The 26,674-nt window shown below is 41.9% G+C and overlaps 1 protein-coding gene across 3 annotated transcripts in view; it reads left to right on the forward strand.

Annotated features, from left to right (window-relative positions):
* The first annotated feature begins 381 nt into the window (after positions 1-381).
* GCNT3 (glucosaminyl (N-acetyl) transferase 3, mucin type) overlaps positions 382-26,674 on the forward strand; it is a 53,028-nt gene continuing 26,735 nt past the window's right edge. The window contains exons 1-2 of one of the 3 annotated variants that reach the window (XM_074366218.1): positions 18,440-18,629; positions 18,914-18,992. The gene's annotated coding sequence lies outside the window, so the exon portion shown is untranslated. Of the gene's footprint in view, positions 534-18,439; positions 18,630-18,913; positions 18,993-26,674 lie in introns of those variants that run through there. The other 2 variants (XM_074366220.1, XM_074366219.1) reach the window with 2 other exon arrangements.

The raw sequence follows: 26,674 nt of genomic DNA on the forward strand, positions 1-26,674 counted from the left end.
AAAGTGGCTAACTTACAACTAAAATTCTATTGGTTCCCTGAGCTCATTTCTGATTGGTTATTTCCTTCACTCCTGATTAGTTATTACTCTCACTTCTGATTGGTCCACTTCCCTAACTTCTGATTGGTCAATTTGTAGTACTTCATTTGCATGGAGCTCACTCCTGATTGGTCTATTTCTACAAAGCTTGTTCCTGGTTGGTCAAATTTGTTATACTTTATTTGCGTATGATGTTGCAAAGTGTAAAACTGGCAGCCTGTAAAAGGCCTGTGTAAACCTACAGACAGGGTCCAGAGCTTGGAGTGTTAACTTCTCTTGCCTGCTGGCGTAATAAACCTGAGTTCTCCAACTCTCCGAGTGCTGCTTGGTCTCTCGCCTGGATCCAGGTTGCTGTCACAACTGAGCTGTAACACTGAGCTATAACACATTTTCCCGCAACAATAGTGCTGCTGTGAACATTGGGGTGCATGTATCTTTTTGAATTAGAGTTCCTTCCAGTAATATACCCAGAAGTGGGATTGCTGGATCATGTGGTAAGTCTATTTTTAGTCTTTTGAGGAATCTCCATACAGTTTTCCATAATGGCTGCACCAAACTACATTCCCACCAACAGTGTAGGAGGGTTCCCTTTTCTCCACACTCTTTCCAGCATTTATCATTCATGGACTTTGGAATGACGGCTGATGTGAAGTGATACTTCATTGTAGTTTTGATTTGCATTTCTCTGATATATCTGATATTGAGCATTTTTTCATATGCCTATTGGCCATTTATATGTGTTCATTGGAGAATTGCTTATTTAGGTCTTCTGCCCATGTTTGGATTGGGTTGTTTGTTTTTTTTGTTACTAAGTTGTATGAGCTGTTTATATATTCTGGAAATTAAGCCTTTGTCAGTTGCATCATTTGGAAATATTTTCTCCCATTCTGTATGTTGTTGTTTTGTTTTGCTTACGGTTTCCTTTGATGTGCAAAAGTTTATAAGTTTCATTAGGCCTCATTTGTTTATGTTTGATTTTATTTCTATTGCCTGGGTAGACTGCCCTAGGAGAACATGGCTACGGTTTATGTCAGAGAATGTTTTGTCTATGTTTTCTTCTAGGAGATTTATCATGTCTTGTCTTATATTTAAGTCTTTAAGCCATTTTGAGTTTATTTTTGTGTGTGGTGTGAGAGAGTGTTCTAACTTCATTAATTTACATGTGGCTGTCCAGTTTTCCCAGCACCGCTTGCTGAAGAGACTGCCTTCTCCATTGTATATTCTTGCTTCCTTTGTCGAAGATTAATTGATGGTAGGTTGTTGGGTTTACTTCTGGGCTCTCTATTCTGTTCCGTTGATCTGTGTGTCTGTTTTTATGCCAGATCCACGCTGTTTTGATTACTGTAGCTCTGTAGTATTGTCTGAAGTCTGGGAGGGTTATTCCTCCAGCTTTGTTCTTTTCCTTCAACACTGTTTTGGCAATTCTGGTTTTTTTGTGATTCCGTATAGATTTTAGGATTGTTTGTTCTAGTTTTGTGAAAAATGTCCTGGGTAATTTGATAGGGATCATATTGAATCTGTGAGAACAAAGATTTTAAATCTACTTTGTATATTTTATTCACCCTCTGCCCCAGGCTAGATGATGGAAATCACATTTATCCTTCTCCAAGAATCAATGGCCCATTGAGCGTGGCCCTGATGTAGAACACTCATGTCTCTGTTCCCTGCTGGGACCTGCAGAGGCTTGTGGTGAAACCTGCCCCCTGTGTGACTGCAGGTAGCACAGGGATAGTGGCAGGACAGCTTCATGTTTAGGTGGAAATTATTGCAGAAAATGACAATGAAATGGCACTTTAACCTGGAATCGTCACAGAAAAGGAATGCTGTGAGGTGACTTGCTTACAGTTGTCAGGTTGCTGGATTTCCATGCTGCCTGCTTTGTGTCGTGAGCTGGAGGAATAAGGATGGGTGATACTGCAGTAGTCATTGTTGCAAGTGTTGGCTTCACAAGAGTTGTTTAGACAGTGGGATCTCTGTAGTGGGAATAATTCACATTGGCACATTTGGAAAGAATGAACCTTTAAATGCTTCAGGCAGGCAGGTGTGTTGAGCTGGATGGATGTTAAAACAAAACAAAACAGGGCATGTATTAGCATTTAAATCAAGCAATGTAAATATCTCGGATAAATGGACCTTTTTATTATGCATATCAAATTAAGTGAAATAATTTATTAATCGTATGAGTCAACAGATTTTCATTTGAGTTCCTGCTATGGGCAGGGCACTGCATTAGGCACAGAGGACACAGTAGAAGCAAAGCAGAGTCCCTGCCCTTGTGGTCAGGGAAGGCCTGACTGAGGGGGGAGCGTTTGTGGAGAGAGCTAAATGAAATGAGGGATCAAGCAAGAGACTATGTGAGGCAAGAGTATCCAAAGGAAGGAAATGTATGTGCAAAGGTCCTGAGGCAGGAGATGTTAAAGGAATGTCTGAGGACTAGCAAGGAGGCTAGTGAGTGAGGAATGGAATGAAGAGGGAGAATGTTGTTGCATATACAGCCAGAGATGTGCCTATTTGGCCAGGCTAAGGACAACATGTATGTGAAAGCACTTTGAAAGTCCCAGTTGCTGCTAAAAGGATTTAAATAGAATTAACTTACTGATTTGTTCAATAAATTACTTAGAATTGGTTGATTCTATTTATCTTGCATATGCAGTAAAGTGAAACTGTTGTCCCACAACCCCTGTACCCACCTGATGAGACATCATGGGCCCGTCACAAAACATATTCCTGCAAATTTTAGCAGGACATGGCTACCTCTAGTTGTCATATAGAAGAAATAACTTATTACGGGTGTTAAGTGAACATTATTGTCCCTGGGCTGACTTTGCTTGTGGTGTCTTCTGCCACACTGAAACAAACTTGTATCCTGTGAAGTCGCAGGCTTTCAAATTTTACTTACAGCATCTGTGTTACTTGTCTTGCTTTAAAAGATCGTCTTTCCCCTGAAGCAATACAAGTATTATCCTCCAGTTTTTCTATTGCTTTTATATTAAAATTGAGTTTTTTTAAAATCTGTTTTTGTATATAGTGGCTAACATTTGTAAATCTCAAGCTCCCAAATTTATCCCTTCCCCTTCCCGTTCCCCAGTAACCATAAGATTGTTTACTATGTCTGTGAGTCTGCTTAAAACTAAGTTTTAATTGATTTGAATGTATTTTGTATTTGGGATGAAGTATGGATCTGACTTTATGTGTTCCCGATGGAAAGCTAATTATGCCAGAGCTATCTATTAAATAAGCATCTTGCTGCATATGCTGACGCGTGTTATTCAAAAGCGAAAAATAGTGAAGTTGAGGTTTCCTCAGAGGTCAAGCTAGCTGCACACTTAATAAATTAATCAATCCAAAAATACTTGGGAGAGCTTGCTAAATGAAAGGTTCTGGATGGTACAAACAGGGATAAAGCCTGCTTCCTTCCGCTGAAGGTGGGGGACACCCAGTGAAGTGACCCTTCCTCCTCACCTCCTTTGCTGATCTGGGCAAGTGACTTAATCAGTCTAAGCCTCTATTTTATCATCTGTATAATGGGAATAACAGCATCAACTTCACAGGATTGCTGTTGGAACTCAATGAGTAAAACATGTAGTTGTGTGTGTCTAGCCCAGAAAAAGCACGAATCCTGTGTTCAATAGTTGACCCTCTGCTGCTCCTCCAACGTCAGGAGTTTCTTCGAAGGGAAAGGAAAGAGTTGAGTTAGATCTCAAACAGCATCTGATTAATTATAACAAACGTCTGTAGAGTTATTTCTTTGTGTCCGGATACTCGTTGTATTCCTCTAAGGGTTTTAAATCTATTCATATTGTATTGTAACTCTGTGAAATTGAACTCATTCTTGATGAGGAAACCAAGGCACAGAGAGGTTAAAGAACACATCCAAGTAAGTCATGCTGCCAAGAAGTAGCCTCGTTGGGATCTGAACCCAGGCGTTCTGCTCCCACGTTGATGCCTGCAACGCTGCACTGGGCAAGCAGAGGGTGCTCCGCGGTGGCTCGGGAGTTTCCAGGGCTCTGAAACTCCCCCAGTTGCTGCATCAGAAGCCGTGGCTCTTTCTTCCCTGAATTTAGTTCCTCCTAATACCAGCCTTCTAGATAATGTGGAATGGCTTCTTAGTGGTCCAATGCCTTCATCTCAGCTTCGTAAGTCAAAGGACTGAAACTAACATATGGTGAGAAATGTCAGCCTCCTTCCCTTGAGAATATCAGGGTCCCTTCTGTGTGGGGACACTTCCTAATCACCATCTTTACTTCTTCTTTTGGCAGAAGTAAACTCGATTTCAGATTCCTGCAACCATATGACTAAGTAACACTCTTCCCATTTTACAGGGTAAGAAGCTGAAGCTTGGATTAATTGCTCCCCAGCAGTTGAGAAAGTCAGACATTTTAGTCTGGGAAAATTGCGCGGGTAGGGCTTGCAGGAAGGTTACCATGTGGAGAGGAAGAGTAGCCCAGCATGGCCAAGGCCCAGCGCTGGGCTCGTTAGGCGGAGGGATTTAGCATCCCACAGTCTGTTTAGGGGGCTGGGGGTCCGGGATGGGGAAGAATTCCTACAGCATTGTGGGAGGTGGCATCTGGGTAGGTGTTTTATATTTTATTATGTGACCAGGAGATGCCTGTCCATCAAAGTCTTTCCTCTTGGATGACAGAAGGACATCAAACCTATTAACTTATTTACTTAAGGCTGTGAAGTGTAACGCCTTCGTTTGTCCCAAACTCTGAGCCAGGCCAAGCTCATAGGAACTTAAGTAAATAATTATTGGCTCAGAAACCAAGAAAATAGAAAAACCGGAGAAATGGTAATCCTTGAATGATCAAGCTTAACATTTTCCTGCTGGCTGATTTTTTATTGCTTCAACACAATAAAAAGTCAAGCCCAGCCAGTCAGAGAAATTATATTGTTTGGAGGGCAAGGCCCCCACTCCTCTTAGCCGCAAGCCCCTGGTTGCCACCTGACTCTGCAAACAAGCAGATGGCAAATACTCACTGCCCAAGAGGGGCCCTGTGAATGAGGAAACGGGCTACAGGAAGTCTCGGGGCTGGGATCAAATGCTGCCATTTGAATGATGTTTACAAAGAGGTCCTCATGGCATGAGCAGTGGCGTAGCATATAATACGAAGTGAAAAGAGCAGACTTCATAACTGTGTGTACAGAGTGACTTTTTGATGCATTACCAGAAGCCTGGAGGTAGACAGATAGGATTGTCCGTTAGAAGACGGGTGAAATTTTGTCCTTAGTTTTGTTTTCCGGGTTTTTACACTAAGCACCCTCTCCCTCTCTTCTTCTTTTTCTCCACCTCCCCCACCCATCTCTCTACATTTGGATACATTACTACACAGACTGTGCTTTTGGACGCTGAGTCTATCTGGAACCCTCACTATAAAAGGTTAATTAAGAGCATCTTCCAAATCAATCCAGCCTCCATGGTCTTTATGTGGACTCTTCATCCCCCCCCCCCCCCGCCCTTTTTATAATACAAACCAAAAATGGAGAAACTACTTATTTTTCAAAAGAGTTCTTTGGGCATACAACTTGTAAGTGGATTTCTGAAAGCTGCATTGCCGTCTAAAATGTGTAAGGGATTCCTCACCCATCTCAGTACACAAGCCTCCTGATCTCAACAACAGAACATTTATTCCGAATCCTGTGCAGTACACCTTCTCCACAAGCCCGTTTGAAATTAAGTCCCCTCTTGAGAGAGAAAGCAACCTATCCGACAAGATGGCTTAAATACTAAATATTATAATTCTACTTTATACAAAAAGGAGTATTTCAAAGCTACTTGCTTGAGAAAAAGCAAAAGAAACCTTTTAAGAAGCCATATAACAGGAAGAACACAGGAGGACAAGCCAGCATAACCGTGGGCACAGCACCTAACAGATATATGAGGTGCTCTATTACCACCCCCACAGCACCCCCAGATAAAACAGGAACCACCTAGTGGCAAATCCCTTTGCTTTTTACTGAACCCACCAAGTTGACCCTGTTCATAGTCCCTCCTGTCACCGTGTGGGAGCTGCTCGGGTCTCGGTCATATTAACACAATAGCAAAACTGCAAGCCCTCCTCATGGGACGTTTCTCTCCTTTCACGTCACAGCCAAGTTCTTCTACGGAGTTGTCTACACACTCTTGTTTCTCGACGTTGCTTCGATCCCTTAACCCACTCCCACTGAATCCACTGCTTCTGCTGTTCCTCATATCTCCCATAAACCTTTCAGACTTTTTCCTTTGGGGCTTTCCAGCAGCATTTGCCAGTATTGACCACCCTGTCCTCCCTGAAATGCCCTCAGAGATGGACCATCTTCTGTGCACCTGTGCTCAGTGAGCGGCGTTGTCATCCATCCAGTTATGCAAGGTAGAAATTTGGGAATCAGACTTGACTCTTCTTCTCATATCTTATTGGCCACCAAGTCCTATCAATTCTGCCTCCTAACCGTCTCTAGAATCTGTTGTCTACTTTTCCCCCACCTTCAAGAGAGGACCTGTAATGGTTGAGAGCACCATGGGTGGATTCTGGCTCTGTCTTCATTGCTATATGGCCGTGGGCAAATTGTTGACTCTCTCTGCCTCAAATGTAAGGTGGAATAGCGTCTTCCCCATGGGCTTGCTGCGCAGGATAGATGATTGATACGGATAACAAACTTGGCACTGTGCCCAGCTCAGTGGCCGTATTAAGCACGTTTTGGTAGCACTGTTATCTCAGGTGGTTCTGTTTCACTGGGAGCTGGTCTAAGATGCTCCTACCTCGGCCCTGTGCTTCAAGTGTTACCCTGGTCTATACCCCACCCTGCCAACAGGCAGATGGTTCTATAACTTGAACTCTGTCCCTCTTCCCTAACTGTGCTCCGCAGGGGGAAAAGCGGGAAACATCCTTACCTTGACTTAAAAGGTTTTTCATAAACAAGCCACTCACATTTTCAGCCTCATGTGTTGCTGTTGTCCCAGTGTCAGATCTGCAGTCTCCTGTAATCTGTCTATGGGAAGCTCCGCTCTTCTGTCTCACCCTGAAAGCTTTTCATGTGCTGTCCCTTTGTCTGGAAAACTCCTTCCCTTTCCTCCTTCCCTTTCCTCTCCTCCTTTCCATGGTCAATGCTGGGTTTCCGGTGTCCTAGCTAGGTCATTTCCCCTGGGAAGCCTTCCCAGGTCTCCCCATTCTTCCCAGCAAAAGCCAGATGGCCTGTACCCTTTGTGTGGGGAACCAGGTCCCTTGTCCACCCAGGGGAACCCCACCTTCTCACCCCCAGTCCATGTAGCACCTGAAATGATGGGAATAGAACCAGTATGTCCTGGACAGCTACTTTAGGGATAATTTTAACCTTCTTGTTCTTTTTTGGTTCTTTTTCTTTTTTTTGGAAGTGTAGTCAACTTACGCTGTGTGTCAATTTCTGGTGTACAGCATAATCTTCCAGTCATACATGTGCAGACATATATTCATTTTCATATTCTTTTTCATTATCAGCTACCAAAAGATATTGAATATTGTTCCCTGTGCCATATAGAAGAAACTTGTTGGTTATCTATTTTATGTATAGTAGTTAGTATCTGCTAATCTCGAGCTCCCAATTTATACCTTCCAACCCCTTTTCCCCCTTGGTAACCATAAGAGGTTTTATTTCCTTTTCTTGTTGAACTTCTCAGCAGGTCCAGGTTATTTCTTTTCAATTAACTGGACACCCTTTGGGGACCCACTCTTTAGGAGGGCTGTTTAAGATTCCCTCCCAGACAAACTCACAGCAGCCCAGCCTGTTCTTGGTCTTGTCCAACTGCAGAGGGTCCATTCACCAGCTGGCTTGGTGGTCGGGTCTGGGGCTGAAGCTCAGACAGCCTGGGATGTCTCTTTCTCTTGTCAGTTTCTTCAGCCCAAACTCAGCTAGGCTTCAGGGTTGTCCTAGTCTAGCTCTTCCAAGTAGAGGGGCAGATCCGCTCACCTGAGCTAGAGTCCCTTTTCCATCCCCAAGTTAGGGTTAATGTGCCTTGCATCAGTTAATAGAGGATGGGCAGGGGGAAACTCAGAGCAGCCAAATGTGGATATCAAGTCCAAGAGCTGTAGTGGGGGACCAGTCTCTTTTGGGGGACCCCAGGGCCTAAAGCCGGTGCTCAGCCCCTGACTGCAGGAGGGCCAGGGTTGGACACTGGAGGCAGCACTGGCAATGTCCCTGAGTCTCTGCTTGTTCTGAGACAGCATTCCCAGCTCAGAGCAGACATGTTGATCACAGTCATTGTAGAAAACAGGAGGAGAGCATGGGGCTGCTGATGCAAAGAGAGAGCAGGCAAGGAGCCGTCTCCTGGCTGGGTCCGTTCCTCCTGAGGGTTGGCCAGTACCCTGAGGTTTGGGCTGGCACCTGCAAGCTCTGCGGACAGGTCTCTGAGATGTTTCCAAGGTAGGAGAGGCAGACAGAGTCAGGGCCCAGCCTTGCTCTCTGCCGGCCCCACTGCCATCCCCATCCTTAATCAAGTCGCTAAAATAGGTAAAAATTGAACATTTAATTGCTTTGCAGAAGAGTGTCTGAATTTATTTTGTTGCATGTAGTGCTTTAGAGTTTAACTTTCAAAGCTGGGCTATAAGTTATTTAATTGATTTATCAAAAAATAACTGAGTGGGGAGGGTATAGCTCAGTGGTAGAGTGTGTGCTTAGCATGCACGAGGTCCTGGGTTCAAACCCCAGTAGTACCTCCATTAAAAATAAATAAATAACTGGTAGATAATGTTTCTGAAGATGCCCTTTTTTTTTTAATAGGAAGAAGAGGGAGGAAAAACAATTTTACTGTCATGTCCCCCTCCGTGCAAACTTACAGCAGCTTTTGGTGCTACTTCTTAACCTTGCTTTAGCAAGCTGAGTACTTATAAGCTCTTGTTAGACCCAGTGACATGCAGAAATTTTTTGCAATTGATTTGTAATTGACATAAAACATTGTATTAGTGTTTGGTATACAACATTGATTCAATGTATGTAATATTGCAGAATGATCATCAGAATAATCTAGTGGACACTCATCACCACACTTAGCTACAAAAATGTTTTTCTTGTGATGAGACCTTTCAAGATTTACTCTTTAACAACTTTTGAAAATACAATATAGTATTATTAACGACAGTCACCCTGCATCCCCAGGCTTTATTTTATAAACGGAAGTTTGTGCCTTTTGACCCCCTTCACTCATTTCACCCACATCCCACCCCCTACCTCTGGCAACCACCAGTCTGTTTTCTGTATCCTTGAGTTTGGTTTTGTTTTTAGGTTCCACAAGTAAGTGAGATCATAGAATATTTTCTTTTTCTGTTTTATTTCACTGAGCATAAATGCCCTCAAGGTCCATCTATGCTGTTACAAATGGTAGGATTTCCTTTTTTATGGCTTTAAAATATATTTATACCACACTGTCTTTATCTGTTCATCCATCAATGGGCATTTAAGTTGTTTCCATGTCTTGGCTATTGTAAATAAGGCTGCAGTAAACATGGGATTTCAAATGTGTTTTAGAGTTAGTGTTTTCCTTTACTTCGGGTAAATATCCATAAGTGGGATTGCTGGGTCCTATGGTAGTTCTATTCTGAGGAACCTCCATACTGTTTTCCACAGTGGCTGCACCAATTTATATTCCCTCCAACAACGTACAAGTGTTTCCTTTTCTCCACATCCTTGCCAACGCTTGTTATTTCTTGTCTTTTTGGTAATAGCCATTCTAACAGGTGTGAGGTCATAGCTCATTGTGGTTTTGATTTGCATTTCCCTGATGATGAGTGGTGTTGAGCATCTTTTCATGTGCCTGTTGGCTACTTTCTGTCTTCTGTAGAACAATGTCTATTTAGATCTTCAGCCTGTTTTCTAGCTATTGAGTTGTACAAGTTCTTTATATATTTTGGATATTAACCCCTTATCAGATACTTGATTTGCAAATATTTCCTCCCCTGCTGTAGGCTGCCTGTCTGTTTTGTTGTTGGTTTCCCTTGCTGTGCAGAGAAGCATTTTAGTTTGATGTAGTCCCATGTTAATTTTTGCTCTTGTTGCCTTTGCTTTTTGTGTCAAGTACAAAAAAATCGTTACCAAGATCAGAGTCAAGGGGGTGACCTCTGTGTGTTCTGCTAGGATTTTTATGGTTTAAGGTCTTACATTCAAGTCTTCAATCCATTTTGAGTTGATTTTTGTGTGTGATATTAGACAGTGGTCCAGTTTCATGCTTTGGCATGTGGCTCTTCAGTTTTCCCACTTACTGGAGAGACTGTCCTTTCCCCCGTTGTTTATTCTTAACTCCTTTGTGATAACTTAATTGGCAATAGATGTGTGGGTTTATTTCTGGGCTCTCTACTGTGTTTCATTGGTTTCTGTGTGTTTTTAGGTCAGTACTGTACTGTTTTGATTACTATAGCTTTGTAATATAGTTAGAAATTAGAACGCATATGAGGGGCCAGTGGCGCAATGGATAACGCGTCTGACTATAGATCAGAAATTAGAATGTGTGGTGCTTCCAGTTTCATTTTTTCCTCAAGATTACTTTGGGTATTTGGGGTCTTTTGTGATTCCGTATAAATTTTACAGTTGTTGGTTCAATTTCTGTGAAAAATGCCTTTGGAATTTTGATAGAGATTGTACTGAATCTGAGATTGCTTTGGTTAGTTTAGACATTTTAGCAATAATAATTCTTCCAACCCATGAGCATAGAATACCTTCCCATTGGCTTTTGTCGTCTTCAATTTCTTTCATCAGTGTTAGTGTTTTCATTGTATAAGCCTTTCTCCTCTTTTAAATTAAACTTAAAGTTAATTTTTTCCTTGATATTTTATTCTTTTTGATACAATTATAAATGGGGTTTGTTTTCTAAATTTCTTTCTGATAGTTCATTATTTGTGTTTGGAAATGCAACTGATTTTTGTATATTGGTTTTATATCCTGCAACTTAACTGAATTTGTTTATTCTAATAATTTTCTGGAGCAGTCTTGAGAGTTTTCTACATATGTTATAATGTAATATACAAATAGAGACTGTTTTATTCCTTTTTGATTTGGTACATTTTATTTCTGTGTCTTGCCTAATTGTTCAGGCTAGAACTTACAATACTATGTTGAATAGAAGTGTTGAGTGTTGTCATCCTTGTCTTATTCCTGATCTTAGAGGAAAAGTTCTCAGCTTTTCATTGTTGAGTATGATGTTAGCTGGGGACTTGTCACATATGGCTTTTACTGTGTTGAGATACATTCCTTCTATACACAATTTATTGAGGGTTTAAAAAATCATAATTGGATGTTGAATGTTGTCAAATGCTTTTACTGCATCTATTGAGATGATCATATATTTTTCTCTTTTTTATTTTATTTTTTATCTACTTTTTAAATTTTTTGGCAGGGATCAGGAGGTAATTAGGTGTACTTATTTATTTCTAGAGGAGGTACTGGGGATTGAACCGAGGACCTTGTGCATGCTAAGCATGTGCTCTACCACTTGAGCTATACCCTCCCCCGATCATATGCTTTTTTATCCTACACTTTGTTGATGTGGTGTATCACACTGGTTGCTTTGTGGATGTTGAAGCGGCCTTACGTCTCCAGAATAAATCCTGCTTGATCGTGGTATGTGGTAGTCTTCATGTGTTGTTGAATCTGCTTTGCTGATATTTTGTTGGTGGGTTTTACACCTACATTCATCAGGGATATTGGCCTGTAATTTTTTTCTTACACTGACTTTGTCTGTTTCTGCTATTAGGGCATTACTCGCCTTGTAAATGGAAGTGTTCTTTCCTCTTTTATTTTTGTAAGAGTTTGGGAAGGATTGATGTTAATTGTTTTTTGAATACTTGATAGAATTCCCCAGTGAAGCCATCTGGTCCTGGACTTTTGTTTATTGGAAGGTTTTTGATTACTGATTCAATCTCCTTACTAGTAATTAGTCTGTTCAGATTTTCTATTTTTTCATGATTCAGTCCTGCTGGGTAGTATGTTTCTAGAAACTTACCTGTTTATTCTAGGTTATCCAGTTTGTTTGCATGCAGTTGTTCACAGAATTCTCTTATGATCCTTTGTATTTCTGTGGTAGAAGTTGTAATGTCTCCTCTTACAGTAATCTTTTTCATTACTTTCAAGTGCTCTGGGCAGAATTATTTTATCTTAGAAATGGACATGAATATTTTAATAGGATATCAAGAAAGAGAACTACATGAAACTTCAACTTACTTGCCTTTGCTGTGGAGGTCTCTCCTAACTTCGTTGGGTAGATTCTATGTTATGGGAAAAGCAAGGGCAGCAGGGCCAGAAATCCTAGGACAGGGTACAGACACCACCGTGAAAGGAGCATATATCTGTGTTGGATACAATAGATGTAACCCAGATGTCTGCAACTTCTCCACCCGGGCGGGGTCACCCTTCCCTTTTCACCCAGATAACACAGGTCTTGCCTCTGTCCAGGAGACACTGGGTTCTTCTCCACAAATATTTCCGAGACTGCCCAGATAATGTGAGCCTGTCTCCCTGTCTGTCCCGAGGCTGTGCTGGTGTCAGCAATGATTCTTGCTTCAGACTCTCCCCGGAAGGATATATAGCCATCACTTAATATCCTTTCCAAACAGTTGTTATCCCTGCCCCCAAGCAAGGACACGGGCTCTTCCCGCAATAAACAAAGCCTTGATAACAGAAAGGGTCACTTGTAGGCTCACCCTCTCCCTTGACTCTACTGGTTGCCTCGCAACCCAGGCCAGCTTGCTTGCTTGCTTTGATCTAGCCCCTTATCTCTCCTTTCCCTGGTAATGGTTCTGGTACTAATTTCCAATTTGTGGACCCCCCCCCCCCATACCACCAAGCAATTCTCCAGCACCAGCTGGGTGTCATACAATTCAACTCAATGTTGACAGTATCTACCCAGAGATATTGTCATATCCCACAGGTTAAGGACTCAGTCTTACAAGACTGTCTCCCTTTCATCCCCCTTCACTTCAGATGCCAGTCACAAGCCCATGTTGTAACCTGTGATTCTGACGCACTGACTATAGATCAGAGACTCCAATGGTCCCCTTCTTGAGCTTGATTAATCTTCTAGAGCAGCTCACAGAACCCAAACATTTTACTTACTAGGTTACTGGTCTGTTATGTAAGGATGTGACTTCAGAAGAGCCAGACGGAAGAGGTACATACGGCAGGGTATGGGGCAAAGGCACAGAACTTCCATGCCGTCTTCCATTGTGCCATTTCCCCCAAATCCCCATCTGTTCCCCAATCGAGAAGCTCTCTGAACCCTGTCCTTTTGGATTTCTGTGGAGGCTTTGTTACATAGGTGTGACTGACTAACTCATTGGCCACTGGTGATTGATTCAACCTCCAGGCCCTCCCCTCTCCCTGGAGGTCAGGAGGAGGGACTGAAAGTTCCAACCCTCTAATCATTAGATTGGTTTTTCTGGTACCCAGTACCCAACCTTCCAAAAGTCATTTTATTGTCGTAACAAAAGACACCTTTCTTGCTCTCATAACTTAAAAAATTCTAAGGGTTTTAGGATTCCAGTGCCAGAAAGAGGGATGAAGACCAAATATATATTTCTTATATATTTTTATAAATCACATTATCACACCCCAGGTCGGAGGAAATCCTCCCCTCCCCTCCTGAGCATCCCTGTGGATACGTAGCTCCACCCTCAAGGATGACACCCCTTCAGACTCAGGCCTCCTGTTCTTGGGCGGGATCTGGCTGTTTGCTTTGCAAGTCCCAAAATAGCCACGAAGTATTCCAAAATGAAAGATTAACTTGAGCACCACGGTTGAATACTGCCTCTCCTTTAAACCTCAAACTGCTGGCAGTGTTGACATAGTGCCCTCCCTGGCTTCTAGCTACCAAACTGCCAGACTTGTTGGGGGCATCAGTCACTGTGGGGGTACCCTGGGAGGCTGATGCATCTAGAGGAGGGTGCGGGTGGTCCCCATAATGCCCATAAGTCCATCTGCACGAACTGCCAGGAACTCACCCCAAGGGAGAAGTTCGGGGCAGGGCTGTGGCTGGGTGTGGGCGGAGGTAGGCGGTGGGGACTGAGACTGCGGCACCCGTGCATCCTGCTGGGTCCAGTGGAGAGGGTGATGGAAGCAAACAGCAATTACAACAACAGCAACAGTAACAACCAAACAGAAACACCTCATGGTTTTGGTCAGACACATGATCTTGAAGAGGCGGAGCTGGCATCAAGCCCAGTTTAACACTGTGGGGCACAAAGGTGAAGGAAGCAATGAATTCTTTGGGATATCTCTTTCTGATGGTTTCAGAGTGTTAGCGGGACAGGCTATGTGGGCATGTGACCTGTGCCACCCCCCGGGGCCCTGTGGTTATTTTAATGCTCTCTGTCACTATCTTGAAATTCTTAATAATTTTTTGGCACAGGGCTCCATATGGTATGTTTTGCACCGGGCCCAGCAAATGATGTAGCCGGTTCTGGGTGCCGATAAGAGATGGTGCCAGCGCTGATACCACTCCCTTTGCCAGCAGTGGCTAAAATGAGTTGCCTTGGTGGAACACTGGACGTTCTAGCTTCAGGCATCACTCACCCACAGGGTCCCCTGGCAGCGCTGGCTCAGCATAGGCTCAGCTCAGCACCACCAGGGTATGTATGACTTCAAAGGCACAAGTGACTTTAGGGGCAGTGGGTGACAGCGTCTTGGCATGGGCAACAGGCCATTCACAGCTGACACCAGCTTCAGAGGAAGCTGTGAGCTTCTTGCAGGTGGCTCTTCAGCCAGGGGATGGTTCAGAAGAGCAGTTGAGGGAAGGAGAACCTGGCATCTCAGTGAACATGGGAGACACTCTCGGGGGTGACTTTAAAGGACAAAGGGTGGTGGTCTTGGTCCACGAAGTCTGTGGGGATTGGAGCCAGAGAAAGACGTCTGAAATGTTCGCTTTTACCTCAAGTCTAGTGCAGCCTGGGGAACCGGGGTTCTGCATAAAAAGTATAGATCTGTTCACCAAATTCTGCAGCTGAGGTAAGACCCCAGAAGAGGGGAGCCCCGAAGACCCATCCCTGTATTTGTAGTGGAGATAAACATACTTCTAGACTCTAGGCCAAGACTAATGAGTAATAACAATGATGAAGCCAGCTGGTGCTATTGTGCCATTATTGTTACAAAGTGTTTTCATATACTCGGACATAAATGAGCAAGAGAAGAAACCTGTGAGGGAGGTCAGGCAGGGATTATGCGTCCTGAGACTGAAAACGTCAACTGAGGTGCAAACCGGAACCCTGCGGGTGGAATGCGGGCAGGTCTGTGTTCTCGCCTCTCCAGACTGGTAAGGGAAGGGCTGTCTTTATTCTGGCAACCCGGAACCTGGAATAGAAACTAGGGCACAAAGGAGACATTTAGTAAATGAACTGAACTCGAAGTGATATGACAACATGTAGAATCCAGTCCATAATTTTCTGGTTGAGGCTTTGCAAAGAATTTTAATGCTTCATGGTTCTTGAGGGGTTGAGATCTTATTAACAAAAGCTATCTAATACAAATTACTGAATATAAGAAAGATAAACAACAAGGTCCTACTGTATAGCACAGGGATCTATATTAAATATCTTGTAATAAGCTATAATGAAAAAGAATATATACATATGTAACTGAATCACTATGCTTACACCAGAAACCAATACAACATTGTAAATCAACTATAGTTCAATTTTAAATAACTAGAAAAACTATCTAAAACTGAGAAATGAGGCAATAAGACTGCTGCATGCCCTTTCAAAATCATAGGAGATACCGAAGCATTGTCTAACACACCTGCTAAGGCATCTAATTCTAAGAGATGTGATTTTAGACTATTATTTACTATTGATTAGGCCCAGGTTGCACAAAACTACTGTTAATTTGTGGATTTTTGTCCTTAATTGATGCAACTGGTTTTGTCTATAGGAAAGATAACCTGAAAGTTTACGGTGGATTTATCTTGTGCAGCATTAACCAGAAGGCTTATTTTGACATTCTTTCCCCCATTAATTATGTATTTAGTAATCCTAGCCTCCTTGAAACCAGCTCTAAGATCCTGCTAATTCCCATATTAATGAGTTAAGTATGTCTTTGACTTATGCTCACCATTAATTTGTTATGTTTTAAACTTTTTGAAACTTGTTCTTTGACAATTCAAACCTGTATTACTAAAATTTCACTCAGCATAAGCTACATTTTGGATTTTAAAAAATGCAACTCCCTTAAAAAATCAGAATTGTTCATTACTATTTTATCCTTTGCTACGTATAATTGTAAATTCCCAAGAAATAGTTCTGTATCAATAGTAGTATTGTATCAATAACATTGGATGCCATCATTTTTTCATAGTAAGTATACTTCAAGAAAACCTTTACTATGAAGGATTTTGAGCATACACAAAAGTGGACACAATAGTAAAATGAACCTCCATGAACCCATCACGCAGCTTCAATATTTATTAACCTAATGGCCAGCCGTGCCCTATTCATACCTCCATTCACTATTAATTTGAAGTATTCCTAGATGTTATATCATCTTATCTGTAAATATATTCTTTTTTTTAAAATTGAAGTACAGTCAGTTACAATGTGTGAATTTCTGGTGTACAGCACAATGTCCCAGTCATTCATATACATACATATTTGTTTTCATATTCTTTTTCATTAAAGGTTATTACAAGATATTGAACATAGTTCCCTGTGCTATGCAGAAGAAATTTTTTTTAAATCTATTTTTATATATAGTGGCTAACATTTGTAAATCTCAAACTCCCAAATTTATCCCTTCCCACCCCCTTTCCCGGGTAACCATAAGATTGTTTACTATGTCTGCGAGTCTGCTTCTGTTTTGTAGATGAGTTCATGGTGTCCTTATTTTCTTTTCACTTTTTTAGATTCCACATATGAGTGATATCATATGGTATTTCTCCTTCTTTTTCTGGCTTACTTCACTTAGAATGACAATCTCTACGTCCATCCATGTTTCTGCAAATGGAATAATTTTATTCTCTTTTATGGCTGAGTAGTATTCCACTGTATAAATAAACCACACCTTCTTTATCTAGTCATCTGCTGATGGACATTTAGGTTGCTTCCGTGCCTTGGGTATTGTAAATAGTGCTGCTCTGAACACTGGGGTGCACATATCTTTTCAAATAGAGTTCCCTCCAGATATATACGCAGAAGTGGGATTACTGGATCATATGGTAAGTGTATTTTTAGTTTTTTGAGGAATCTCCATACCATTTTCCGTAATGGCTGCACCAAACTACATTCCCACCAGCAGTGTAGGAGGGTTCCCTTTTCTCCACACCCTCTCTGGCATTTATCATTCATGGACTTTGGAATGATGGTCTGATGTGAGGTGATACCTCATTGTAGTTTTGATTTGCATTTCTCTGATAATTAGTGATATTGAGCATTTTTTCATGTGCCTATTGGCCATTTGTATGTCTTCATTGGAGAATTGCTTGTTTAGGTCTTCTACCCATTTTTGGGTTGGGTTTTCTTTTTGTTATTAAGTTGTATGAGCTGTTTATATATTCTGGAAATTAAGCCTTTGTCAGTTGCATCATTTGGAAATATTTTTTCCTATTCTGTAGGTTGTTGTTTTGTTTTGCTTATGGTTTCCTTTGATGTGCAGAACCTTATCAGCAATTAGGTCCCATTTGTTTATATTTGCTTTTATTTCTGTTGCTCGGGTAGACTGCCCTAGGAGAACACTGCTACAATTTATGTCAGGGAATGTTTTGCCTATGTTTCCTTCTAGGAGGTTTACCGCGTCTTATCTTATATTGTAAATATATTCTTGAATTAGAACATAACAACAAGACAGTGTTTATTTGAGTTACTGATTTGGGCTACATCTATTGAGATTGCTCGTCAATATATCACATCCCAAATAATCGCATTCTACGTTCTCGCAGATGAAGCTAAATGTCTAGCCTTTTCTCAATTGACATGACATGAAAATATTTCTCTTGCGGTCATTAGAAAACATTGCCTACCAAAAACTCACGAATAAAATGGATCTGATCTTAGAGTTATACACATGACATATTTATGTAACATGACCAAATGGTCTTGTTGATTTTAGTGGTTTTGTTTTAAATTTTTAGGTCATAAAGAATAAGGGTCATAGTGAGAGAAAAAAAAAATAGGAACTTATCTGCAGTTTCTTAACTTGCAAGATAGCCTATGAGAAAAAAAATAAAATAACGGGAGAGTATTGCTTAGTGGTAGAGTGCATGCTTAGCATGCACGAGGTCCTGGGCTCAATCCCCTGGACTACCTCAGAAATAAATAAATAAACCTAACTGCCTCCTCCTGCCCCGCAAAAAAACTAAGGGGGGAAGAAAAAGATAGACTGCGAGCGAAAAAACGAAAACGAAAGAGGAACTTGTCTCCAGTTTCTTAACTTGCAAGATTAGAGTAGTGTAAGGGAACTTTATACAGCGTTCCTTAGTTGACCTTTCAAAAACATAGGCTTGAACTGCGTGGGTCCACTTAAATTTTTTCAGTCAATATATTGGGAAGCTTTTGAGGAAGTTTGCTACAACTTGAAAACGCTAGCAGATGAGCAGTATAGCTTTTCTCTTTCCCTCGCTGGAAAATAGCCTATTGGAGAAATAGCCCGTCGTCAGCCTGTCTTCACAGGTAAGTGGTTTTAAAAAAAAAAGGTAATAATGTTTCCAATACTGTTTTAAGACTCTGACTGCGATACTTAGGCCATAAAAGCTTTGGTAATGATATAGGCTAGGCTGTTGAAGCGATTATACTGATAATACGAGGCTGCTCTAAAGCAGTCCTATTGCTGCTGCTGTGTTATCAGTGCGCGAATCATACCTGTACATACATATGAATTTCTTTTTCATGTTATCTTTACACTTTTGATGACTAGTGTTGGGAATACATGACATCTGTAGTAATTTGTATCATAGGAAGCAATGTTGATGAAGGTGCTGACAGACGGTTCATCCTACAAACAGACGATGGAAACTTACAAGATGGATAAATACGGTACCCTAAACGTATTTTCTCTTCCTTATGATTTTCTTAGTAACATTTTCTTTTTTTCTCACTTAGTTGATTGTAAGAATACAGTATATCATTCTAACTCAGGGAAGATGATTCTTTAGGATACTGGTCCACCGTTTTCTCGATCTGCTGGGTTTCCAAATAAAGTCACTATTCCTTGCCCCTCGACTGAAAAAAAAAAAAGAATACATAAAAGTATATCATACATATAATGTACAGGATATGTGTTAATCGACTGTGTATGTTACTGGCTAAGCTTCTGGGTCAACAGGAGGCTATTACTAGTTAACTTTTGGGGAAGTTGAAGTTATCCTCAAATTTTCAACCATGAAGGCAGCCAGTACTCTGAACGCCCACATTGTTCAAGGGTCAACTGTGTAAGAGTAGTGGAGAAGAATCAGGGAAATTTGGACCCAGACTGCATGGGGTCAAGTCCTAATTCTACCGCTAAGCAGCTACGTAACCTTCAACAACTTAACCTATTTGTGTCCTCATTCACAAAACAGGGGAAATGCTAGTACCTACCTTGTTATGAGGTTTTGAGAGAATTAAGTCTGTTTCTAAAGCCTTTAGGACAAGGCCTAGCACATGTCAAGTAAATATTAATATCAAAAGGGAATGATTCTCACTTTTTCAGGTTCTCTTCCAGACCTCACCCAGACACACGATTTGCATTCTCATGAGTATAGTACGCGTCGAAATCTGTAAGCTGTGTTTTTTCTGCCTGTAGTCTGGCTTTATGTTCTAATCACCATCATGTACACTATCCTATGTGTCTCAGTGGCTCTCCTAGTAATTATTTTAAGTTGTTTAATAATGATGTAGCCTAGTTTATTACCTTCTTCCTCCAGTACAGGTATTTAGGTTATTTCCAGTGTCTTGCTATTACTATAGAAATGTTAGATCTTTGTGTAGAAGTGGTGGAGAAAAATGAGAAGTTTCAGGGGTGGGTAGGGGAAGCCAAAAAGGAGGAAAGAGTTATTGATGGGGAACATGGGAAAGTACTGCAAAGTACCCTCATCCTTGCTTCTGTAAAAACATAAGTAGATGCTCCAAAAAATAGTGACAGAGGTTGCAAAGGCTAACAGGGGCCCTTGAGGTCAAAGCCACTGAACCTGGAAGCAGAAGATCTGTCTGAGGGCTGGCACCCCAGCCCACCAAGCAGTGTGGCTCTTGGCCACCCTGCACCCCGGTGGTCTCCCCGTAGCCCAGGAATCCCAGCCTCCCCACGCAATTCTGGGAACCTGGAGAGCAGCCACAACACTGAGCACATGGAAGGGACAGCTCTGACCCCTGAGCCTGCCATCCAGGTGGGGTTGATGCATTACTTCAGGAAGAATGTCACCGTCCCTGGGAGCAGTGGGGTGCCAGGAGACAGAGAAGGATTGTGCAACCCATGGAGTAATCGAGAACTGAAGCTGTGAGGCAAATGGCCAGCTCCTCTGACCCAGAGAAGCTGAGCTCCGTAGCATTGCCTGAGACTGGCCGGGACCTGGGTCCTAACTCTGTCCACAAAATTCTAGAAATGGCAAATCCTTGGTCGGACATCGTTGTTTCCGTCCTCCTTTCACACTGGCCTTCTCACACCTTTTGCACGCGCTCGTATCAGGGAGGCGAGGTCGGACAACCTTGGGGTTCCACAGCCTAGACCAAAAAAGCCCTCGCTCAGCACCCTGTATTTGTCAAGTCGCGAAGGGCTCTGTAAAAATTCATGCATGATTCATTTGAACTCCGTAATTGACTTCTTTTCTCTTTCTGTAGAAAATAACCTTGATGTCCTGAAATCAAACTAACGGACACCTTTGCTTTTTCCCCAGCCCGCTACCACACACGGCAAACAGGTCTGGGGGTGCGGAGGAGGGGGAGGGTCTTGTACCCCCCTTCTCTTCCTCCTCCCCCTCCCCCTTTCTCTCCTCTTGGTTGCATACTTACTGGATTTAAAAAAAAATTTAGATCATACTAAGAATAGATTCAAACTGCTTTTATTTTTTAATAAAAAAGTATATTCAGACTAGCAGAAAAGTTACAAAAGTAGCACCAAGAAATCCCGTGTGTGTTTCGCTCAAATTCCCGGAATCTTAACACTTCACCACTTCAGCTTCATTGTTTTCTCTCCCCCACCCGCCCACCCTTTCCTCAACCCCCGGGACACATGAAAACACTCAGATGTTCTTCCCTCTGCGTCATTTGAGAGGTTACATCCTCATACCCTCTGATCCCTTTCCCTTAAGACTGACTTCCCTGTGTATTTTGGAATAAGGATGTTCTTTTACGTGACCACAGCATAGGTATCAAGTTCAGGAAATCGTAACTGGAGGCTGCACGCTGCGCTTCTGTCTATGTCCATATGCTAACTTTGTCCGTTGTCCTATGAGTGCTCTTTATAGCACGTTTTTACGCACAGGGCTTTTTTCTATCCAGCACTTTCTCCTTCCCCAGTGCAGGGTCACATGTTGCATGTTGCTGTCCAGCCTCTTTAGGCTGCTTTAATCTGGAACACTTGTTCAGCCTTTCTTTAGCTTTCGAGACATTGACTTTAAAAACAAACAAACAAACAAACAAACAAACAAACCAGGCTATTTATGTTCCAGGATGTTTCTCAACTTGGCGTTGCCTGACGTTTCCTCCTCTTTATAGTCAAGTCTGGCTGGAATATTATGTGAGACAGTGTGTGTCTTAGGCTATTGCCTCTGCAGCACATAATGTCTTGTTGGCCCCTCACTGGCGATGGTAATTCATCACCAGGTCCGGGTGCCAGTGTTGTCCGGTTTCTCCACTGTATTAATATTTTACCCCTTGCAATGAATACATCTGTGAAGGCACTTTAAAATCCTCAGATATCCTGTTCCTCCTCAAACTTTCCACCTTGTATTTAGAATCTTCCCTGTATTTAGAATCCATTGATGATCCTTGCATGAACCAATCTTTACTAAGATAGTTGCAAAATGGTGGTTTTCCAGCTCTCACTCCCTTCACATTTAGCGGTTGGTATTCTGCTGTACGGAAGAGCACCCCCTCCTCGCTCATTTGCCTGTTTGCCTGCTTACCTGTCCGTCTGTCCATCCATCCATCCAGCTACCCATCATCCATCCATCTATTTCATCAGTATGGACCCACAGACTCCTATCTTACAGGAGTTATATTCCAGTACTGTTCTAATATGTTTTGATGCTCAAGTGTTTGAGATAAGTCACTTCAAATTGGTTCCTGTGTCCTTTTAATGTGCTTCCACCATGTTTTGAGCACTTCCTTACTTTCTGGCACAACAAGATGATCCAGTCTCATTTTGTACCTTCCTTAACTCAGCCCTGGAATCATCTACTTCTCCAAGGAGCCCTGATTCTGCAATAGAAGAGAACAGATCTGACTCTATATTGGATCTGTTCCTTTAGTTTTAACCACTGTGCCCTTTTTTTCTGGGTTCATTCTTGCTAGCTCTGCACCTTTTGTAAATGAATGTTGCCTTTATCCTGTCTGGTAAACAGGAGAGCCTTTTCTCAAGGCTCTGATCTTTAAGGATATTAAAACTTCTGCACTTACATAAAGATAACAAGTTGCAGAATAGAGGGTAGCCTTTGTTTTGTTGGAGGTTTTGCAGGAGAACCATGACCTGGCCCATGTGGACCATTGCAGGAACAAAGACTTCATACACCAACAGGTTTGCAACAACCAACCTCCCCCACCCCCCATTTTTGTTTTTTGGGTTTTTTTTTTTTTGTATAAAAGGAGCCTGTATTCTGATTGGAGCAGGATGGTTCTCCAAGACATCAGTCTGCCATCCTGTCGGTGTGCCGGCTTTCCGAATAAAGTCTCTATTTCTTGCCCGAACACCTTGTCTCCCAATTTGTTGGCCTGTCGTGTGGTGAGCAGGATGAGTTTGGACTCGGTAACAATTCCTTTTAGGGGAGAGTGGTATTTAGAAGCCAATTTCTGGGTACTAAGTATGCTCCCAATTTTGGGGGTGTCATTGTTCCTAGGTTCTGTCAGTGTATTGAGCTAGAGGAAATATGTTTATACATGTTTGATTCATGATTTCTAAAAATACACATGTTTTAGAAACCATGACTTGACTTTGATACTTTTGATTTTACCCACAGGGTTTTGTTTTGTTTTTTCTCACTCCACATTTGTATTTCCCTTCGTCCATAGTGAGAACGCTGGCTCCCAACAGCCTCAACATATTTTTCATATTGTTCATTTGCTCAGACCTACGATTTGTTTAAAATAGTTTTAGATTTGCATCCTAAACCACTATGAAAAACAAACTTACTAGAAATAGTTCAAGACTTTTTTGAGTTCTTTTGCCTTTAGCCTAAAGGCAAATAGTCAGAGTAGTACATTCAGAGTCACTTGGGTTAGTTCTCCCCCCACGGTCTTCAATGTGGTTATGTTACTCACTTGGAATACAAAGGGACTTATTTATTTCTGTTTGTCTTTAGTTTTACTCCCCTCCCCACCACTATTTTATTTTTTGAACTTAGGGAACATTATCACGCTTCCAGCAGTCAAAAAGATACAGAAGTCCCTTCCTTCCACATCCTTTCCATCCTTCCTTCTTCCCCTCTCCCTTTTAGGCTAACCAATTTCATTACTTTGTTTTTTCTGTATTCCCCCCCCCCCCCCAAACAGCAGATAACATGGCTATTTTCTTGTGTCTCTCTTTTTTTCCTTACAAAGAGAAGGTAGTATGTAATGTGTTCTTTGTACTTGGAAGAGTACTTTGTACTTTTTCACTTGACTGTATATCTGGAAATCATTTCGTATCAGGAGATCTTCCTCATACCTTTTTACAGCTGCAGAATATTGCATTGTGTCGATAAACCACAATAGAAATGTCTCCTGTGTTTGGCCATTCACAAAGTTTCAAGTATTTTGTAACTGTAAATAGAATTTCCCTATATATGTGTATGTGTGTGTGCGCGCGTGTGCGCGCGTGTGCATGTATACATAAGAATAACTTTGTACATTTCTGTTTTTGAATCACTGAGTATATAACTTCAGGGCAAATTCCCAGTACTGGAAATTGTTGGATCCAAAATATAAATGCACGCATAGTTTTGTTAGATACTGTCAAATTCCTCTTCATACAAGTTAAGCCTTTTTGCATTCCCACCAGAAATGTTTGAGAGGGCCTGTTTGCCCATAGATTTGACCAAGGTTTGGAATTGTTAATTAATATTTTTCTTATTAGGACTGAAGTTAAGTATCTTTTCACATATTTAAGGATCATTTTTTATCATTTGATGATTTTTCTGTTCATGTCCTTTTATAAAATAATTGGCCTCTTTCCCTTCTATTTAAAAGCAATTTATATATTATGGATATTAGTCCTTTAATTGTGCAAACGTTGCAAATATTTCCATCCAATGTACTTATCTTTTTACCTTGCTTTTGGTCTAATTTTCCTACGCAAAGTTTTTTACACTTACGTAGTTAAATGTATCAGTCTTGTTTTATGGCATCTGGATTTTGAGTCATTAATAGGACGTCTTTCCCTATACTCAGATTATACAGGAATTCATCCATTTATCTTCTACCATTTGTGTAGTTTCATTTCTTTATAATTAGATCTCATATTTTAAAAACACTTTTATTGAGGTATAAGTTATGTACAGTAAAATGCTCATTCTTAAGTGTATTATTCTGCCAGCTTTGATGAGTGGATATCAAGGCACAAAACATTTCCATTATCCTCTTTTTTCAAAGGTGTCAGACCTGCTTTGTGGTCTTAAGTCTCTCCCTGCCTAGTCTGCCTCCTCCGCCTTTATCCCTTGCAGGTATTTCCCCAGTAAAGCTCCCATATGTAATCTCATCTTGTTTCTGTTTCTTGGTGGGCTCGCACTGACATAGGTAAAACCAGAAATGATCGGCGACTCAAAGGGGTCTTGGTGCTTCCATCCCCACTACTCTGATTCCTGCAGGTCCAGGCTCCGTCACCAGGACACCGTGAACTACTCGCCTTGACAGACAGTAGTTGAGGAGAGGGGTCATCATCTTAGCAGGGAAGTTGACCCCAATCATCAGAAAGATTCAAGGCTGCTGTCACACAGAGGGAGCAGGAAGGAGTATTTGTGGAAACTGAGTGCTTCCTTGCCTCATTGTAACATGGACCAACATCAGAAGGGTCTGATCACCAAAGATGCAGTCCCTGGAAACTAAAGGTTTGTGACGCATCACCAGTGAGCCACCAAGGCCTATGAGGTGATAGATAGAAGGTGAAGGGAACTTAGACTTAGGTAAGGAACAGAGTACCAGGTCCGTCCCTGCGACCAAGCGGGGCTGTAATTTATCCCACCAGTCTTCCTAAGCTTCCTCTCGGGAAGAGAGGCCCATGGGAACCTTGGAAGCCTGCTTCCTGAACAAGTTTAAGAAGCGGCTCTTTATTGGCCATGAAGCACCCCACTCACCTCACCTTTCAAGAGCAGGAGCATGGTTGACTGGCAGCCCCAGAGGCTGCCCTGTGAATGCTGAAGCCGCACTCTTCTGGGGCTGCTCCCAGCCAGGGGGCTGCACGCGTTGGGGCACGTGTGCCCACCAATTCCTGCCCAGAGCAGAGCTCTTCTAACAGGCCACTTTGACTCCCCACCATCCTGCCCAAAAGTTTCCCAGAACTGTAAACTGATGCTCTTCCTACAAAAGCCTTCCTTCTCTCTGCCTTTGGCAACAGGCCCTAGATTGCAGTTTGAAAGCACGCCCACCTCCTCACTCTCTCCCTTATCCTTCACAGGCTCTTTCCCCAATAATTGTCTTGCATGTTCAATCCCATTTTAGTGTCTGCAGCGCAGAGGACCTGAACCAGCACTTGGAGGCTGTTGAAATTGAGCAGTTAATTCTCTTCTGTATTTAAAAGTGCCCCTCCCCTAGGGCCTGGAGGCAATGTCATTTTTCACCTACTTTCTTTCCTAACCATAATTGTATGCAGTTTTAATACAGTGCTGATAGGATATGAGGAGAAAAAAGAGAAAAAGGATATATGTGTAATTGCTATAAAGATGTCATTTCATACTATATACAGGGTGTATATTTTCTGTGCAATTATGTAAATTACACATCCATTGCATACATAACCATTGTATATGTGTGTGATTGTATACTGTTATATATGGTATTGTATAGTTGTTCAAGAATGTAAGCCTTTTGTAATTCAAAGTATTCCCCCCCGCCCCGGACAGACCCCTAAGTCTGTATAATTCACTGATTCCTGAAAGAATCATGTAGGAATTACGGTTCCTTCATTAGGGTTCCTAATTCCTACAAAACAGCAGCTTATTTCTCAAATTCTGTCAGAGTGTGAGCCTTCTGCTCAGCAGCTGAGTGCTCTGAGACGTTTTCCGAGACTGGTGCAACATGACTACTGTGTGTGGGGTCTCTGTGTGATCTCACATCGTGTTCACTCTGGGCCGCTGACTCATTTGGGCTTGTCTAAGGACAGGTGATAAGGATGGGTCAGGAGTCTGTCTGAATCATAGAAGAGCCTGGGGAAGGAAGAGTAATTATCCTCATGGTAATTGGAGAGAAAGGGAAAATTATGCTGTTTTGTTATGTGGGTCTTCTGGGCTTTTTGTTTGTTTGTTTTAGTGTGCTTCATCTTACGTATTTTTTAATTGAAGTATACTCAATTAAAATGTGTCCATTTCTGGTGTACAGCATAATATCCCAGTCAT

This window comes from Camelus bactrianus, chromosome 6 (assembly GCF_048773025.1).
Source record: "Camelus bactrianus isolate YW-2024 breed Bactrian camel chromosome 6, ASM4877302v1, whole genome shotgun sequence".
NCBI classification, from domain to species: domain Eukaryota; kingdom Metazoa; phylum Chordata; class Mammalia; order Artiodactyla; family Camelidae; genus Camelus; species Camelus bactrianus.